The sequence below is a fragment of the Pelophylax lessonae genome (genome assembly GCF_965119305.1).
Source record: "Pelophylax lessonae genome assembly, chromosome: 12".
In the NCBI taxonomy this organism is placed as follows: domain Eukaryota; kingdom Metazoa; phylum Chordata; class Amphibia; order Anura; family Ranidae; genus Pelophylax; species Pelophylax lessonae.
The window spans coordinates 191835690-191855360 of record NC_138779.1 but is presented as its reverse complement, the minus strand read 5'-3'; the positions used below and the strand labels follow the sequence as shown (position 1 = coordinate 191855360).

At 39.6% G+C, this 19671-nt stretch overlaps 1 protein-coding gene across 1 annotated transcript in view; it reads left to right on the top strand.

The window, feature by feature from the left end:
• TMEM145 (transmembrane protein 145) overlaps positions 1–19671 on the top strand; it is a 218499-nt gene that overhangs the window by 101477 nt on the left and 97351 nt on the right. The window lies entirely within an intron of this gene.

The following is a 19671-nucleotide window of genomic DNA, read 5'->3' as shown; positions in this document are numbered from 1 at the left end:
GATTAATGTCTTTGATTATCTCGAATTTGTCCGATATTTTGTTTGGACAGAAGGATAGGCCTAATGTCAGAACCTCCATTTGTGCTTGAGTTAGTATGTGCGATGATAGGTTAATAATGGTTAGAGCTCCTTGGTTCGTGGTCTCTAATGTTGTGATGGTTTCGTTTTTGTTTTGGGGTTCGCTGTCCCTAAAAAAGTTTTAGGTGGTTTTATTTGGTCTTTCTTGGATCTTGTAAATATCTCATGTTGTCTAAGAGGTGGTCTAACATCTTCTTCATTTTGTTTATTTTGTTCTGTTGCTTGGTCATGAGTTCCTTCCTCTCTATCATCTGTTTCCAATTGTTGTGAGGGATTTGGTCTTTCTCTCCGTCTTTCCATTCTATATTGTTCTGTTCCTGATGCATGAGATGAGGAATCAGATGAGTAATATGGTCCTGTATTTGGGGTTTGTCTATAGTTTGTTCTTCTGTTTTGTCGGGTGTTGGACCATTTGTAGGCTCTATTTTGACTGAATGCATTTTTGTCTCTCCAGTACTTTTTTTCTTTTTTCTTTAGGATTTCCTTACTATAATCTTCTATATGTTGTTTTAGCTTTGTTTCCTGTTCGCTATAGAGAGCGATGTTTTTTAGGGGTGAAAGTTTTTCATAGATAAGTTTGATTTCATTCTCAAGGGTTTTTATTTGGCACAGGTATTCACTTTGTAATATTATCATTAAGTTTCTGGAGCATTCGTTGAGGGCATCTTCCCAATCCTTTTTCATTTGTGTACTGATGTTTTCCATGGTCGGAAAGATTTGAATTCTTAGGCCTACTGGGTTTATCCTTTCGGAGATATATCTTTCAAATGTTTTGATGTGCCAATGTAGGGCCGATTTTCTCTCAAAATGTTTCTTGAGTGAGTTAAAGAGGGATGTAATGTTGGATTCCTGTTGTTCGTTTCCTTGGAAGTCTTTGTGTATACTGGACATTAGGTTGTCCCATTCGGTTCCCATTAAACCTTCTGCCTGATTTTCCTCCATAGTTTGTCAGAGAAGAAAAAGAGTTCTCTATTTGCAAAACAAAGAGAGTAGCTAGAGATGGGTGGGTTCCGGGTCCTCTCAGTATAACCGGGAGGGGAACTGATCACTCAACTCTTATGCTTTTTTGGGGGGGGAAATATAATGGATAAGGTTCTGCTGATCAGCCTTATGAATATATATTATATTTTGGTTTTTTTATTCTGCTAGGTATGGATCATTGAGGGCAAGGATGTGTTATCCATCCAAAATTTTCAAGAAGGGGTTTGTTTTGATCCTGTAGCAGAGCAGTAGTTTTTTGCCTCCGTCCCTATGTGTCTAAAATGGGGGAAATTGCTTGGTGCCTCGGGCCAAGAAGTGGGATGGGACTTTTACGGGCAAGTGAGTTGCATACAATTTATAAAAAGTAATCAGAAATATTTATTTATATACAATGTTAGGATACAATTATTTGTACTTATATCCAGTGCGTAAGTGTTTGGGTTATAGACCCAAAGTGTGTTAAGAAGAAGGTAAAGTTTTGGAAAAATATCCGTGACATAGGTGAAAAAAGGGGTGACTTTTGTTTTTGGACGTTGTTCTCTGTTTTTTCCAGGCTTGTTGCTTGGAAAAATCTGTTCACAGAGTTCCAACTATAGGTCCAAAGCGTGTTTATCCAACGCGTTTCGGCTACTGTGTAGCCTTTTTCAAGGATTATATGGTTATCACCAGTTCTGTGGAGATAGTGATAATATTATTTTTATCCTTTATATATATTTATTAGTATATTTGTTGTTTATTTATTTGTATATACATACTTTCTCTGTCTATTCTTGCGAGCCTCTTTTGTGTCTGGATGAGTTCGCAGCAGGAACCACTATGGTGCAGCCTGAGGAATATATATGTATACATTATGTATAATGTATTTGGTAAGTTTCTATAGGTTTGAATTATGTCTGGCAACTTACTATATGGTGGTCTTCCAATGTTCTTATGGTTTTTTAAGTGCAAGGGTTGGTATCCTATTCTTTGCTGAATAGATCTAAGGATACATATATATGATATCAATGATTGTGTCGGGTATGGGAGTAGGTTTTTTGGTTAGTTTCTGGGTTACTTACAATCAAATTGGCCTGTTTTCGCCTTAGTATAGATGTTTTGGATGTTTTCTTTTGGTGTGGGGTACTGTAAGATATTCCCAGATCTTTTGTAAGAATACTTGTATATATATACACGTATTTGTATATGCATATATATAGGTATAAGTATGTAGGCTTACTCTTATGTAGTAGATACGTGATCAAGGGGTGAAAAAGCCTTTGTCCTCCCGCACAATCATTGAAAGCATAGTAGTCATAAGTATTCAATTTTGGTAGACTTTCTGTTGTGACATAAAATACATAAGTCCAATAAGCTTGTAAGTGCAAGTTTATTTGTAGGTGACTTGTGATGTTTACAATGGATGGTGTATCATCCTTTGAAAAAACTTACTATTTTTAGGTGGTTTGTTCCTCGTGCTGCCGTTCTGTCTTCTCCGGTCCCTTCAGTGTGAAGGAATGGAGAGACGCTGGTTCCCCGGCCTTATAAAGCCCGTCGCGCAGGCGCCGTAGGTCCCGCACGTACTAGGCTTCTTGCGCAATAGACGCGATCTCCGGTTACTGCGCATGCGCCCGAGGGTGCGCGCGCATCCGGTGGTCCGTCTTCGCGGATTGGCCGCCGACACGGAGAGGAGGAACCAAGATCTCCGGAGGGGGGGATCTTGTTGAGGGAGATGGTTTGTCCCAGAGTTCCGTCTTAACCCCTGGCTGTCCAGGGGTTTACCGTGCCGGGTGCGATTTAACCAGGCGGGTGGGAGGCTCGGAGTGGTGACAGAGTACAATTATATGGTCAAGAAGAAATCATGAATAATCATATTTATACAAACATAATAATAATAGATAATCTAGTCAGACGATCTTATGTTTAGTTTTAACAGCAGTTTAAAAATTATTATTCATTCTCTGATTTGTATGGGGGGCGATCAGACTTATGGTATGTTCTGGGAAGCGAAGAAGAGGGGGAGAAGGGGAGGGGGGGGGAGGGAGGGGGGGAGGGGAAGGGGAAAGAAAAAGATGGAGTTTTTTCCTTGTTAAATGACAGTTAAAAGATCAATGTTCCTATATATATTTCTTATATATAGGAGATTTGGTTTGTAGGTGGATAAGAACATTTGCAGTTATGGTATCCTGTAAGATGGATATTATTTTTCATTAAGGGAGCTATATACAAGGATTTTTGTGAATGGATGGAACAAATAAAATAAATGAAAAATGGAATGAATGAATGAAAAAATGGTTTTCATTTGGGTTGTAGCTTTGGTGGATAGGTCCATTATTGTAATGTCCTGTAGGGTAGGTATCACATTTGTTTTCTCATCCAGGGAACTATATACAAGGATTTTTATGAATGGATGGAAGTGATTTCTGTTTTTTGTATGAGATGTTGTATTCAATCTGTTTTTCCCGACGAGAAACCTTCTAAAAAGGGACGAAAGCTTTCAATCTCGTTGAGGCCTGGTGCTTTAGTTGCCTTTAGGCGTTGTATCCATCTTGTTTCCATTTGGAGGAGTCTTTTGTTCCAGTCTCCCCCTCTGTGTGGGATGTGTATCCTCTCGAGTGCAATAAATGTCACTTTTGGCATTTTATAGCCGTGTTGGTTTACCACATGTCTCCCCAGGGGGAGGTAAGGATTACATAACTCCATACTGTTTATGTGTTTATTTATTCTCTTTCCCATCTCTTGTTTAGTTTTCCCTACGTAGTACGATCCACATTCGCAGCGCATGAGGTATACTACTCCTCTGGTTCTACAGTTTACAAAGTGTTTAGGCTTGAATTCTTCACCGTTTGGGAGTATTGTATCAATACATTTTAGGATCACATTACACTGGGCACAACTTCCACAAGGGAATGTTCCTTTGGCTTTGCAGGGGTCTTTCCTGCTTCCCTCTTTATATTCACTATGTGTGAAGTTCTGTTGTAGGGAACCTGCTTTTCGGTATGTGATTTTTGGGGTATCAGGGATGAGATGTTTTAGTGTTGGGTCTTCCTTAAGTATAGACCAGTGTTTTTGTAATATTCTTTTGATCTTTGGATATTCGTTAGTGTATCTCATTATGATCCGTGTGTTATCACTTTCCTTCGCAGTATCTCTTTTTTTCTTCTTTTTGAATAGAATTTGTTGTCTTGGTAATATGTTGGCTTTGTTATAGGCTTTTCTGAGGCCACTTTTTGTGTATCCCCTTTCCATGAGTCTTTCAGTTAGGAGTCTTGCTTCGTGTTGAAAGTCTTTGTCCACAGTACAATTTCTTTTAAGTCTAAGATATTGGCTATATGGGATAGCTCTTTTGAGTGGGGTAGGGTGAAAGCTGGAGGCATGTAAGATCGTATTCCCTGCAGTATCTTTCCTGTAGAGTGTTGTTTGTATTTGACCAATTTCATCTTTCATTATCCAAGTATCCAGAAATGCTACTTTTGTGTTACTGTAATTTGACGTAAAGAACATATTATGACTGTTGGTATTCATCTTTTTTAGGCATCCTTCTATTAGTTCTTCCGGTCCATCCCATACGATCAAAATATCGTCTAGATATCTTTGCCATAATATTATATGGTCGGTGTATATGTAGTTTTCTTCGTTGTTTAGGAATTCCCTTTCCCAGTCTCCTAGGTAGATATTGGCGTAGGATGGGGCACAACTTGTGCCCATCGCTACGCCGCATGTCTGCAAATAGTAGTTACCATCAAAGGTGAAAAAATTGTGGTTGAGTATATATTCCAGCATCTGAATGATGAAGTCATTGAATTTGGATTCGTGGTCACTTCTTTGGCTAAGTGTTCTTTTGATGATATCTATTCCTTTTTTGTGCGGGATATTATTGTATAATGATTCTACGTCTACTGTAATAAGAAATGCTGTTTCAGGTATGGTCATGTCTTCCAAGATTTGAAGGAGGTGTATCGTATCCTTTGTATAAGAGGGTAGGTTGGTCACGTATGGTTTGAGGTGTGTATCTATCACCTGGCTTGTAGTCTCGGTGATGTTTCCATTTCCTGAGACTATGGGTCTGCCTGGTGGATTTAGTTTGTCTTTGTGCACCTTTGGGAGTGCGTAGAAAGTCGGTGTTCGTGGATGTTGAATCCTCATGAAGTTCCATAGAGTTTCCGTGATTGTCCCTGCATTGAGAGCTTTGTCCAGTTTTTTGTAGAAATCTTCTTTGAAGGTGTTGGTCATAACTGGTGATATTCTTTTATAACATTTAGTGTTGTTTAGAATTTTTAGGCACATTTTTTTATAGTTTTCGTTGTTCATAAGTACAATGTTTCCGCCTTTGTCGGCCGGTTTGATTGTGATTTTTTCCAAGTTCTGTAGTTCTTTTATTGCTATTTTTTGATTTTTTGTAAGATTGTGTGTCTTGTGGTCTTCTTTCAATTTTTCAATGTCTTTAGTGATTTCCCGGACGAACAATGCGATGGCAGGGTTCAGATTTAAGGATGGAAATTTTTGAGATTTCTTTTTAAATCTGGTTTGTGTGGTTTCTATGGTATTATCGTCTTCTTCTTCCTCGTCTGTGTCTAGTTGGTTTTCTTGTTCAGGCCAGTCTTCCAGGCCTCCTTCTTCTAATAGTAAGTTAAGGTCCTTTATAGCTCGAAGTTCAGCAGCTGTTAAATTCGGTGGTTGTTCTACTGTTGTTGGTTTAGTGTACATTGCCTTAAAAAGTAAATTTCTAGCGAATAGATTAATGTCTTTGATTATCTCGAATTTGTCCGATATTTTGTTTGGACAGAAGGATAGGCCTAATGTCAGAACCTCCATTTGTGCTTGAGTTAGTATGTGCGATGATAGGTTAATAATGGTTAGAGCTCCTTGGTTCGTGGTCTCTAATGTTGTGATGGTTTCGTTTTTGTTTTGGGGTTCGCTGTCCCTAAAAAAGTTTTAGGTGGTTTTATTTGGTCTTTCTTGGATCTTGTAAATATCTCATGTTGTCTAAGAGGTGGTCTAACATCTTCTTCATTTTGTTTATTTTGTTCTGTTGCTTGGTCATGAGTTCCTTCCTCTCTATCATCTGTTTCCAATTGTTGTGAGGGATTTGGTCTTTCTCTCCGTCTTTCCATTCTATATTGTTCTGTTCCTGATGCATGAGATGAGGAATCAGATGAGTAATATGGTCCTGTATTTGGGGTTTGTCTATAGTTTGTTCTTCTGTTTTGTCGGGTGTTGGACCACACAAACCAGATTTAAAAAGAAATCTCAAAAATTTCCATCCTTAAATCTGAACCCTGCCATCGCATTGTTCGTCCGGGAAATCACTAAAGACATTGAAAAATTGAAAGAAGACCACAAGACACACAATCTTACAAAAAATCAAAAAATAGCAATAAAAGAACTACAGAACTTGGAAAAAATCACAATCAAACCGGCCGACAAAGGCGGAAACATTGTACTTATGAACAACGAAAACTATAAAAAAATGTGCCTAAAAATTCTAAACAACACTAAATGTTATAAAAGAATATCACCAGTTATGACCAACACCTTCAAAGAAGATTTCTACAAAAAACTGGACAAAGCTCTCAATGCAGGGACAATCACGGAAACTCTATGGAACTTCATGAGGATTCAACATCCACGAACACCGACTTTCTACGCACTCCCAAAGGTGCACAAAGACAAACTAAATCCACCAGGCAGACCCATAGTCTCAGGAAATGGAAACATCACCGAGACTACAAGCCAGGTGATAGATACACACCTCAAACCATACGTGACCAACCTACCCTCTTATACAAAGGATACGATACACCTCCTTCAAATCTTGGAAGACATGACCATACCTGAAACAGCATTTCTTATTACAGTAGACGTAGAATCATTATACAATAATATCCCGCACAAAAAAGGAATAGATATCATCAAAAGAACACTTAGCCAAAGAAGTGACCACGAATCCAAATTCAATGACTTCATCATTCAGATGCTGGAATATATACTCAACCACAATTTTTTCACCTTTGATGGTAACTACTATTTGCAGACATGCGGCGTAGCGATGGGCACAAGTTGTGCCCCATCCTACGCCAATATCTACCTAGGAGACTGGGAAAGGGAATTCCTAAACAACGAAGAAAACTACATATACACCGACCATATAATATTATGGCAAAGATATCTAGACGATATTTTGATCGTATGGGATGGACCGGAAGAACTAATAGAAGGATGCCTAAAAAAGATGAATACCAACAGTCATAATATGTTCTTTACGTCAAATTACAGTAACACAAAAGTAGCATTTCTGGATACTTGGATAATGAAAGATGAAATTGGTCAAATACAAACAACACTCTACAGGAAAGATACTGCAGGGAATACGATCTTACATGCCTCCAGCTTTCACCCTACCCCACTCAAAAGAGCTATCCCATATAGCCAATATCTTAGACTTAAAAGAAATTGTACTGTGGACAAAGACTTTCAACACGAAGCAAGACTCCTAACTGAAAGACTCATGGAAAGGGGATACACAAAAAGTGGCCTCAGAAAAGCCTATAACAAAGCCAACATATTACCAAGACAACAAATTCTATTCAAAAAGAAGAAAAAAAGAGATACTGCGAAGGAAAGTGATAACACACGGATCATAATGAGATACACTAACGAATATCCAAAGATCAAAAGAATATTACAAAAACACTGGTCTATACTTAAGGAAGACCCAACACTAAAACATCTCATCCCTGATACCCCAAAAATCACATACCGAAAAGCAGGTTCCCTACAACAGAACTTCACACATAGTGAATATAAAGAGGGAAGCAGGAAAGACCCCTGCAAAGCCAAAGGAACATTCCCTTGTGGAAGTTGTGCCCAGTGTAATGTGATCCTAAAATGTATTGATACAATACTCCCAAACGGTGAAGAATTCAAGCCTAAACACTTTGTAAACTGTAGAACCAGAGGAGTAGTATACCTCATGCGCTGCGAATGTGGATCGTACTACGTAGGGAAAACTAAACAAGAGATGGGAAAGAGAATAAATAAACACATAAACAGTATGGAGTTATGTAATCCTTACCTCCCCCTGGGGAGACATGTGGTAAACCAACACGGCTATAAAATGCCAAAAGTGACATTTATTGCACTCGAGAGGATACACATCCCACACAGAGGGGGAGACTGGAACAAAAGACTCCTCCAAATGGAAACAAGATGGATACAACGCCTAAAGGCAACTAAAGCACCAGGCCTCAACGAGATTGAAAGCTTTCGTCCCTTTTTAGAAGGTTTCTCGTCGGGAAAAACAGATTGAATACAACATCTCATACAAAAAACAGAAATCACTTCCATCCATTCATAAAAATCCTTGTATATAGTTCCCTGGATGAGAAAACAAATGTGATACCTACCCTACAGGACATTACAATAATGGACCTATCCACCAAAGCTACAACCCAAATGAAAACCATTTTTTCATTCATTCATTCATTCCATTTTTCATTCATTTTATTTGTTCCATCCATTCACAAAAATCCTTGTATATAGCTCCCTTAATGAAAAATAATATCCATCTTACAGGATACCATAACTGCAAATGTTCTTATCCACCTACAAACCAAATCTCCTATATATAAGAAATATATATAGGAACATTGATCTTTTAACTGTCATTTAACAAGGAAAAAACTCCATCTTTTTCTTTCCCCTTCCCCTCCCCCCCTCCCTCCCCCCCCCTCCCCTTCTCCCCCTCTTATTCGCTTCCCAGAACATACCATAAGTCTGATCGCCCCCCATACAAATCAGAGAATGAATAATAATTTTTAAACTGCTGTTAAAACTAAACATAAGATCGTCTGACTAGATTATCTATTATTATTATGTTTGTATAAATATGATTATTCATGATTTCTTCTTGACCATATAATTGTACTCTGTCACCACTCCGAGCCTCCCACCCGCCTGGTTAAATCGCACCCGGCACGGTAAACCCCTGGACAGCCAGGGGTTAAGACGGAACTCTGGGACAAACCATCTCCCTCAACAAGATCCCCCCCTCCGGAGATCTTGGTTCCTCCTCTCCGTGTCGGCGGCCAATCCGCGAAGACGGACCACCGGATGCGCGCGCACCCTCGGGCGCATGCGCAGTAACCGGAGATCGCGTCTATTGCGCAAGAAGCCTAGTACGTGCGGGACCTACGGCGCCTGCGCGACGGGCTTTATAAGGCCGGGGAACCAGCGTCTCTCCATTCCTTCACACTGAAGGGACCGGAGAAGACAGAACGGCAGCACGAGGAACAAACCACCTAAAAATAGTAAGTTTTTTTAAAGGATGATACACCATCCATTGTAAACATCACAAGTCACCTACAAATAAACTTGCACTTACAAGCTTATTGGACTTATGTATTTTATGTCACAACAGAAAGTCTACCAAAATTGAATACTTATGACTACTATGCTTTCAATGATTGTGCGGGAGGACAAAGGCTTTTTCACCCCTTGATCACGTATCTACTACATAAGAGTAAGCCTACATACTTATACCTATATATATGCATATACAAATACGTGTATATATATACAAGTATTCTTACAAAAGATCTGGGAATATCTTACAGTACCCCACACCAAAAGAAAACATCCAAAACATCTATACTAAGGCGAAAACAGGCCAATTTGATTGTAAGTAACCCAGAAACTAACCAAAAAACCTACTCCCATACCCGACACAATCATTGATATCATATATATGTATCCTTAGATCTATTCAGCAAAGAATAGGATACCAACCCTTGCACTTAAAAAACCATAAGAACATTGGAAGACCACCATATAGTAAGTTGCCAGACATAATTCAAACCTATAGAAACTTACCAAATACATTATACATAATGTATACATATATATTCCTCAGGCTGCACCATAGTGGTTCCTGCTGCGAACTCATCCAGACACAAAAGAGGCTCGCAAGAATAGACAGAGAAAGTATGTATATACAAATAAATAAACAACAAATATACTAATAAATATATATAAAGGATAAAAATAATATTATCACTATCTCCACAGAACTGGTGATAACCATATAATCCTTGAAAAAGGCTACACAGTAGCCGAAACGCGTTGGATAAACACGCTTTGGACCTATAGTTGGAACTCTGTGAACAGATTTTTCCAAGCAACAAGCCTGGAAAAAACAGAGAACAACGTCCAAAAACAAAAGTCACCCCTTTTTTCACCTATGTCACGGATATTTTTCCAAAACTTTACCTTCTTCTTAACACACTTTGGGTCTATAACCCAAACACTTACGCACTGGATATAAGTACAAATAATTGTATCCTAACATTGTATATAAATAAATATTTCTGATTACTTTTTATAAATTGTATGCAACTCACTTGCCCGTAAAAGTCCCATCCCACTTCTTGGCCCGAGGCACCAAGCAATTTCCCCCATTTTAGACACATAGGGACGGAGGCAAAAAACTACTGCTCTGCTACAGGATCAAAACAAACCCCTTCTTGAAAATTTTGGATGGATAACACATCCTTGCCCTCAATGATCCATACCTAGCAGAATAAAAAAACCAAAATATAATATATATTCATAAGGCTGATCAGCAGAACCTTATCCATTATATTTCCCCCCCCAAAAAAGCATAAGAGTTGAGTGATCAGTTCCCCTCCCGGTTATACTGAGAGGACCCGGAACCCACCCATCTCTAGCTACTCTCTTTGTTTTGCAAATAGAGAACTCTTTTTCTTCTCTGACAAACTATGGAGGAAAATCAGGCAGAAGGTTTAATGGGAACCGAATGGGACAACCTAATGTCCAGTATACACAAAGACTTCCAAGGAAACGAACAACAGGAATCCAACATTACATCCCTCTTTAACTCACTCAAGAAACATTTTGAGAGAAAATCGGCCCTACATTGGCACATCAAAACATTTGAAAGATATATCTCCGAAAGGATAAACCCAGTAGGCCTAAGAATTCAAATCTTTCCGACCATGGAAAACATCAGTACACAAATGAAAAAGGATTGGGAAGATGCCCTCAACGAATGCTCCAGAAACTTAATGATAATATTACAAAGTGAATACCTGTGCCAAATAAAAACCCTTGAGAATGAAATCAAACTTATCTATGAAAAACTTTCACCCCTAAAAAACATCGCTCTCTATAGCGAACAGGAAACAAAGCTAAAACAACATATAGAAGATTATAGTAAGGAAATCCTAAAGAAAAAAGAAAAAAAGTACTGGAGAGACAAAAATGCATTCAGTCAAAATAGAGCCTACAAATGGTCCAACACCCGACAAAACAGAAGAACAAACTATAGACAAACCCCAAATACAGGACCATATTACTCATCTGATTCCTCATCTCATGCATCAGGAACAGAACAATATAGAATGGAAAGACGGAGAGAAAGACCAAATCCCTCACAACAATTGGAAACAGATGATAGAGAGGAAGGAACTCATGACCAAGCAACAGAACAAAATAAACAAAATGAAGAAGATGTTAGACCACCTCTTAGACAACATGAGATATTTACAAGATCCAAGAAAGACCAAATAAAACCACCTAAAACTTTTTTAGGGACAGCGAACCCCAAAACAAAAACAAAACCATCACAACATTAGAGACCACGAACCAAGGAGCTCTAACCATTATTAACCTATCATCGCACATACTAACTCAAGCACAAATGGAGGTTCTGACATTAGGCCTATCCTTCTGTCCAAACAAAATATCGGACAAATTCGAGATAATCAAAGACATTAATCTATTCGCTAGAAATTTACTTTTTAAGGCAATGTACACTAAACCAACAACAGTAGAACAACCACCGAATTTAACAGCTGCTGAACTTCGAGCTATAAAGGACCTTAACTTACTATTAGAAGAAGGAGGCCTGGAAGACTGGCCTGAACAAGAAAACCAACTAGACACAGACGAGGAAGAAGAAGACGATAATACCATAGAAACCACACAAACCAGATTTAAAAAGAAATCTCAAAAATTTCCATCCTTAAATCTGAACCCTGCCATCGCATTGTTCGTCCGGGAAATCACTAAAGACATTGAAAAATTGAAAGAAGACCACAAGACACACAATCTTACAAAAAATCAAAAAATAGCAATAAAAGAACTACAGAACTTGGAAAAAATCACAATCAAACCGGCCGACAAAGGCGGAAACATTGTACTTATGAACAACGAAAACTATAAAAAAATGTGCCTAAAAATTCTAAACAACACTAAATGTTATAAAAGAATATCACCAGTTATGACCAACACCTTCAAAGAAGATTTCTACAAAAAACTGGACAAAGCTCTCAATGCAGGGACAATCACGGAAACTCTATGGAACTTCATGAGGATTCAACATCCACGAACACCGACTTTCTACGCACTCCCAAAGGTGCACAAAGACAAACTAAATCCACCAGGCAGACCCATAGTCTCAGGAAATGGAAACATCACCGAGACTACAAGCCAGGTGATAGATACACACCTCAAACCATACGTGACCAACCTACCCTCTTATACAAAGGATACGATACACCTCCTTCAAATCTTGGAAGACATGACCATACCTGAAACAGCATTTCTTATTACAGTAGACGTAGAATCATTATACAATAATATCCCGCACAAAAAAGGAATAGATATCATCAAAAGAACACTTAGCCAAAGAAGTGACCACGAATCCAAATTCAATGACTTAATCATTCAGATGCTGGAATATATACTCAACCACAATTTTTTCACCTTTGATGGTAACTACTATTTGCAGACATGCGGCGTAGCGATGGGCACAAGTTGTGCCCCATCCTACGCCAATATCTACCTAGGAGACTGGGAAAGGGAATTCCTAAACAACGAAGAAAACTACATATACACCGACCATATAATATTATGGCAAAGATATCTAGACGATATTTTGATCGTATGGGATGGACCGGAAGAACTAATAGAAGGATGCCTAAAAAAGATGAATACCAACAGTCATAATATGTTCTTTACGTCAAATTACAGTAACACAAAAGTAGCATTTCTGGATACTTGGATAATGAAAGATGAAATTGGTCAAATACAAACAACACTCTACAGGAAAGATACTGCAGGGAATACGATCTTACATGCCTCCAGCTTTCACCCTACCCCACTCAAAAGAGCTATCCCATATAGCCAATATCTTAGACTTAAAAGAAATTGTACTGTGGACAAAGACTTTCAACACGAAGCAAGACTCCTAACTGAAAGACTCATGGAAAGGGGATACACAAAAAGTGGCCTCAGAAAAGCCTATAACAAAGCCAACATATTACCAAGACAACAAATTCTATTCAAAAAGAAGAAAAAAAGAGATACTGCGAAGGAAAGTGATAACACACGGATCATAATGAGATACACTAACGAATATCCAAAGATCAAAAGAATATTACAAAAACACTGGTCTATACTTAAGGAAGACCCAACACTAAAACATCTCATCCCTGATACCCCAAAAATCACATACCGAAAAGCAGGTTCCCTACAACAGAACTTCACACATAGTGAATATAAAGAGGGAAGCAGGAAAGACCCCTGCAAAGCCAAAGGAACATTCCCTTGTGGAAGTTGTGCCCAGTGTAATGTGATCCTAAAATGTATTGATACAATACTCCCAAACGGTGAAGAATTCAAGCCTAAACACTTTGTAAACTGTAGAACCAGAGGAGTAGTATACCTCATGCGCTGCGAATGTGGATCGTACTACGTAGGGAAAACTAAACAAGAGATGGGAAAGAGAATAAATAAACACATAAACAGTATGGAGTTATGTAATCCTTACCTCCCCCTGGGGAGACATGTGGTAAACCAACACGGCTATAAAATGCCAAAAGTGACATTTATTGCACTCGAGAGGATACACATCCCACACAGAGGGGGAGACTGGAACAAAAGACTCCTCTAAATGGAAACAAGATGGATACAACGCCTAAAGGCAACTAAAGCACCAGGCCTCAACGAGATTGAAAGCTTTCGTCCCTTTTTAGAAGGTTTCTCGTCGGGAAAAACAGATTGAATACAACATCTCATACAAAAAACAGAAATCACTTCCATCCATTCATAAAAATCCTTGTATATAGTTCCCTGGATGAGAAAACAAATGTGATACCTACCCTACAGGACATTACAATAATGGACCTATCCACCAAAGCTACAACCCAAATGAAAACCATTTTTTCATTCATTCATTCATTCCATTTTTCATTTATTTTATTTGTTCCATCCATTCACCAAAATCCTTGTATATAGCTCCCTTAATGAAAAATAATATCCATCTTACAGGATACCATAACTGCAAATGTTCTTATCCACCTACAAACCAAATCTCCTATATATAAGAAATATATATAGGAACATTGATCTTTTAACTGTCATTTAACAAGGAAAAAACTCCATCTTTTTCTTTCCCCTTCCCCTCCCCCCCTCCCTCCCCCCCCCTCCCCTTCTCCCCCTCTTATTCGCTTCCCAGAACATACCATAAGTCTGATCGCCCCCCATACAAATCAGAGAATGAATAATAATTTTTAAACTGCTGTTAAAACTAAACATAAGATCGTCTGACTAGATTATCTATTATTATTATGTTTGTATAAATATGATTATTCATGATTTCTTCTTGACCATATAATTGTACTCTGTCACCACTCCGAGCCTCCCACCCGCCTGGTTAAATCGCACCCGGCACGGTAAACCCCTGGACAGCCAGGGGTTAAGACGGAACTCTGGGACAAACCATCTCCCTCAACAAGATCCCCCCCTCCGGAGATCTTGGTTCCTCCTCTCCGTGTCGGCGGCCAATCCGCGAAGACGGACCACCGGATGCGCGCGCACCCTCGGGCGCATGCGCAGTAACCGGAGATCGCGTCTATTGCGCAAGAAGCCTAGTACGTGCGGGACCTACGGCGCCTGCGCGACGGGCTTTATAAGGCCGGGGAACCAGCGTCTCTCCATTCCTTCACACTGAAGGGACCGGAGAAGACAGAACGGCAGCACGAGGAACAAACCACCTAAAAATAGTAAGTTTTTTCAAAGGATGATACACCATCCATTGTAAACATCACAAGTCACCTACAAATAAACTTGCACTTACAAGCTTATTGGACTTATGTATTTTATGTCACAACAGAAAGTCTACCAAAATTGAATACTTATGACTACTATGCTTTCAATGATTGTGCGGGAGGACAAAGGCTTTTTCACCCCTTGATCACGTATCTACTACATAAGAGTAAGCCTACATACTTATACCTATATATATGCATATACAAATACGTGTATATATATACAAGTATTCTTACAAAAGATCTGGGAATATCTTACAGTACCCCACACCAAAAGAAAACATCCAAAACATCTATACTAAGGCGAAAACAGGCCAATTTGATTGTAAGTAACCCAGAAACTAACCAAAAAACCTACTCCCATACCCGACACAATCATTGATATCATATATATGTATCCTTAGATCTATTCAGCAAAGAATAGGATACCAACCCTTGCACTTAAAAAACCATAAGAACATTGGAAGACCACCATATAGTAAGTTGCCAGACATAATTCAAACCTATAGAAACTTACCAAATACATTATACATAATGTATACATATATATTCCTCAGGCTGCACCATAGTGGTTCCTGCTGCGAACTCATCCAGACACAAAAGAGGCTCGCAAGAATAGACAGAGAAAGTATGTATATACAAATAAATAAACAACAAATATACTAATAAATATATATAAAGGATAAAAATAATATTATCACTATCTCCACAGAACTGGTGATAACCATATAATCCTTGAAAAAGGCTACACAGTAGCCGAAACGCGTTGGATAAACACGCTTTGGACCTATAGTTGGAACTCTGTGAACAGATTTTTCCAAGCAACAAGCCTGGAAAAAACAGAGAACAACGTCCAAAAACAAAAGTCACCCCTTTTTTCACCTATGTCACGGATATTTTTCCAAAACTTTACCTTCTTCTTAACACACTTTGGGTCTATAACCCAAACACTTACGCACTGGATATAAGTACAAATAATTGTATCCTAACATTGTATATAAATAAATATTTCTGATTACTTTTTATAAATTGTATGCAACTCACTTGCCCGTAAAAGTCCCATCCCACTTCTTGGCCCGAGGCACCAAGCAATTTCCCCCATTTTAGACACATAGGGACGGAGGCAAAAAACTACTGCTCTGCTACAGGATCAAAACAAACCCCTTCAGGATTATAACTCCTGTCTTCCTCACTTCCTGTCTTAGTGACAAAACAGGACAGGGGGAATTATATCATTTTTCACAGTGAGAACAGCAATAAAACCAACAAACCTTCTATCTATTCTCGCTCTGTTGAAAACCATAACATCGTTTTGGCTGGAGTTATACTACAACCACTTTTGGCAAATGGTGCTGTAGAAGTTAACCTGAGACACTCACCATTTCAAAAATTACAAAAAAAATGGCACTTCCTACGGGCAGGTCCATAGGGGTGCCAAAACCATGGCTGTAAATGACAGCTAGGGCCCAATGCTAGGCCTGGTAACTGGATAGATCAGCTTTTGGATTGGTAACCTGCTACATAGTGTAAGGGCCTGTATCAATAAACTTTGGGCCATCAAGGTTATAAGTATATCAGTTTGGGATGCTTCTGAGATCATTCAAAATTCAGTAACAGGTGCATTTGACCTGCAGTTAACCTTCTGACCTGTACTTGACCTTCTTTAAATGGGTTTTGCATTCCCATAGACTTGTATCTGTGGTGGTAGGGTAAAGGAGCGCCCAATATCCAATTAGAAGCAAAATAAGGTGAATATGTCATCGTTTTATTGATAGTATCAAAACATGATGAAGCCAACGCGTTTCAGGGGAACAAAGACCTCTCTATGTTGCCTCCGCCGGAGTAGCACAGCAACTTTCTAATTTTTGGTGTCACAGATACACCAGCTGAGTTACATCCTCCCTCACCATTAGCATACAGCAGCAACCCTGAAGAAGAGGGGGTCTTTGTTCCCCCGAAACACGTTGGATTCATCATGTTTTGCTACTTTCAATAAAACAACGACTTATTCACCTCATTTTTCTTCTAATTGTATTTTGGGCGCTCCTTTAAATTATCACCTAAAGTAATTGCGGAAACAACCTTAAGACCGTACCCAGAGGTAGCAGCCCAAGCCCCTCGAAAGGGCTCAAAGCCACTTTTCTATCCAGTTGGGCCAGATTCATCGGGAGCAGACTTTCCCAACCCGCCCCAACCACTCACAGATCCTCAACTGAGCAAGTCAGTCCAGTGTGATCTTCAACCTTTAAGAACTACCATAGACTTGTATCAGAATTGCAAAACCCTCTTGGAGCAAATAAAAGCCCATCAATACAGGTTCTAACTAAATGCCTGAAGAGGAGAGGGCTGTTTGCGGAGTAGGTGTTATGCTTGGGGTATTGTCTGAAAAATTAAAGGAGAAGTACAGCCAGAGCTCGTTTGGCAGTACTTTTCCTGTGGACCACAGGAGTGTAGAACGTTCTGCACTCCTGTGACCCGTTTTCAGCTGACAGCTGGCTGAAGCCGGCAGTCGGCTGACATCACAGAGTCAGTCCAGGCTGGGGCAGGATCGCGACAATATGTTCGGGATCCACCCACAACAATCCGGAACCTGTCTCAGCCTCTCAACGAGCCGTCGAGAGCCTGAACCAGCCACTCCTGCCAGCGCTCCAGTGTGCAAGGGGGGCAGAGCAGAGAGCTGGTGACTATCTCTCACCAGCTCTCTGTTTAGAGCTCTGAGAACCGAGCGATCAGCAGTCTTTGACCACTCGGTTCTCAGTCTCAGAACAGGGGGACAGATGCATCATCAGACTGATGCTGCATCCAATTAGGTAATTATGATTCTTGGGGAAAAAAAGCCGAACTTCTCTTTTAAGAGATATATAGATGAGCTAAACTGGAGGGAGCCTTGTAGATGGGAGTTAGAACTTGGAAGTATATTCTGATGAACTGTTTAAGCAGCTTATGATGGACTGATGGAACTGATGGACTAAGTTGTCTAACACCTGTTCATTGGTAGGTCACAAAAGAAGGTAATCAAGTTGGATTTTGATCAAGACATGCTGGCATTTGTAAATGATGAAATAAAGTTAAGGTGGAAAATTGGGCGAGGAGGGTGGTAGGAGCACTTTCAGTAAGTTTAAAGTAGAGCTTAAAAAAGATATCGGGAACTGGAGAAAGTGCAGAGAAGGGCAACCAAACTGATAAGAGGCATGGAGGAGCTCAGCTATGAGGAAAGATTAGAGGAACTGAATTTATTCTCTCTTGAGAAGAGGAGATTAAGGGGGGATATGATCAACATGTATAAATACATAAGGGGTCCATATAGTGAACTTGGTGTTGAGATGTTCACTTTAAGGTCAACACAGAGGACAAGGGGGCACTCTTTACGTCTGGAGGAAAACAGATTTCGTCTCCAAATACGGAAAGGTTTCTTCACCGTAAGAGCTGTGAAAATGTGGAATAGACTCCCTCCAGAGGTGGTTCTGGCTAGCTCACTAGATTGCTTTAAAAAAGGCCTGGATTCTTTCCTGGGTGTACATAATATAAGTGGGTACTAATTTTTATAGGTAAAGTTGATCCAGGGAATATCTGATTGCCTCTTGGGCGATCAGGGAGGTTTTTTTTCCACTGCTGTAGTAAATTGGATCATGCTTTGCTGGGTTCTTTTTTCACCTTCCTCTGGATCAACTGCGGGTATAGGATTGTATGGTTGGGTTTTTCAATACTGTTTTTTTTTTTTGGTTGAACCTGATGGTCTTTTTTCAGCCTGACTAACTATGTAACTTATATTGGCAAAACTTTCTTTTTCATTTTGGATAGAGTAAGGAAGGGTTATTACCCCTGTTCGACTTTTTCACCGTCTGTGTCCCATTGCGGAGATGTTCCTTCACTTCATGTCCCATATCCAAACAGGAAGTGAGAGGTAATCCAAATTGCAAAATAAGGGAAATCCTTGGGGACCCCCAGGTCACCAGAACTAGTGTCTCCATTGGAAGGTTTCCCCTCTATTACTTTTCTGGGGACAACCCAAAATTTTGGGTTTTCTTTTATTTTCACTTTCAATGATAATGGTAAGCAGGACAAATAGAGAGGGTAAATCTCCTAAATGGGGGCACAGACAGCAATAAAAACTGACAAGTGTTCTAATCCATCTCCATTCTGTCCAAAACTAAAAAAAAGTCTTGCTTTTAATTATATTTAAATCTGCCCTGTTCCATCAATGATGACTCTCTCCTTGCTAATCTGTGCCTGGCAGTGCCATTACTGTCTAAGTTTCTTCTGATGGCATCTTCCTCTTTGTCAGTATAAGGGGGTGGCAATTGTGATGCAACTTCAGCACTGGCGCATGTAAATGTGCACCACCCCAGCAGTAGCCCCCAATCTTCGACATTTTAATAAATGCTGGGAGTGTACACTGCACTGCGCACAGTAACAGATGAGAAGAGCTGGCCTGCCACCGCTACGCCTAACCTGCCCCAACGAGGTGATAGATATCATCCGAAACTGCAGAGCACTTCATCATTCA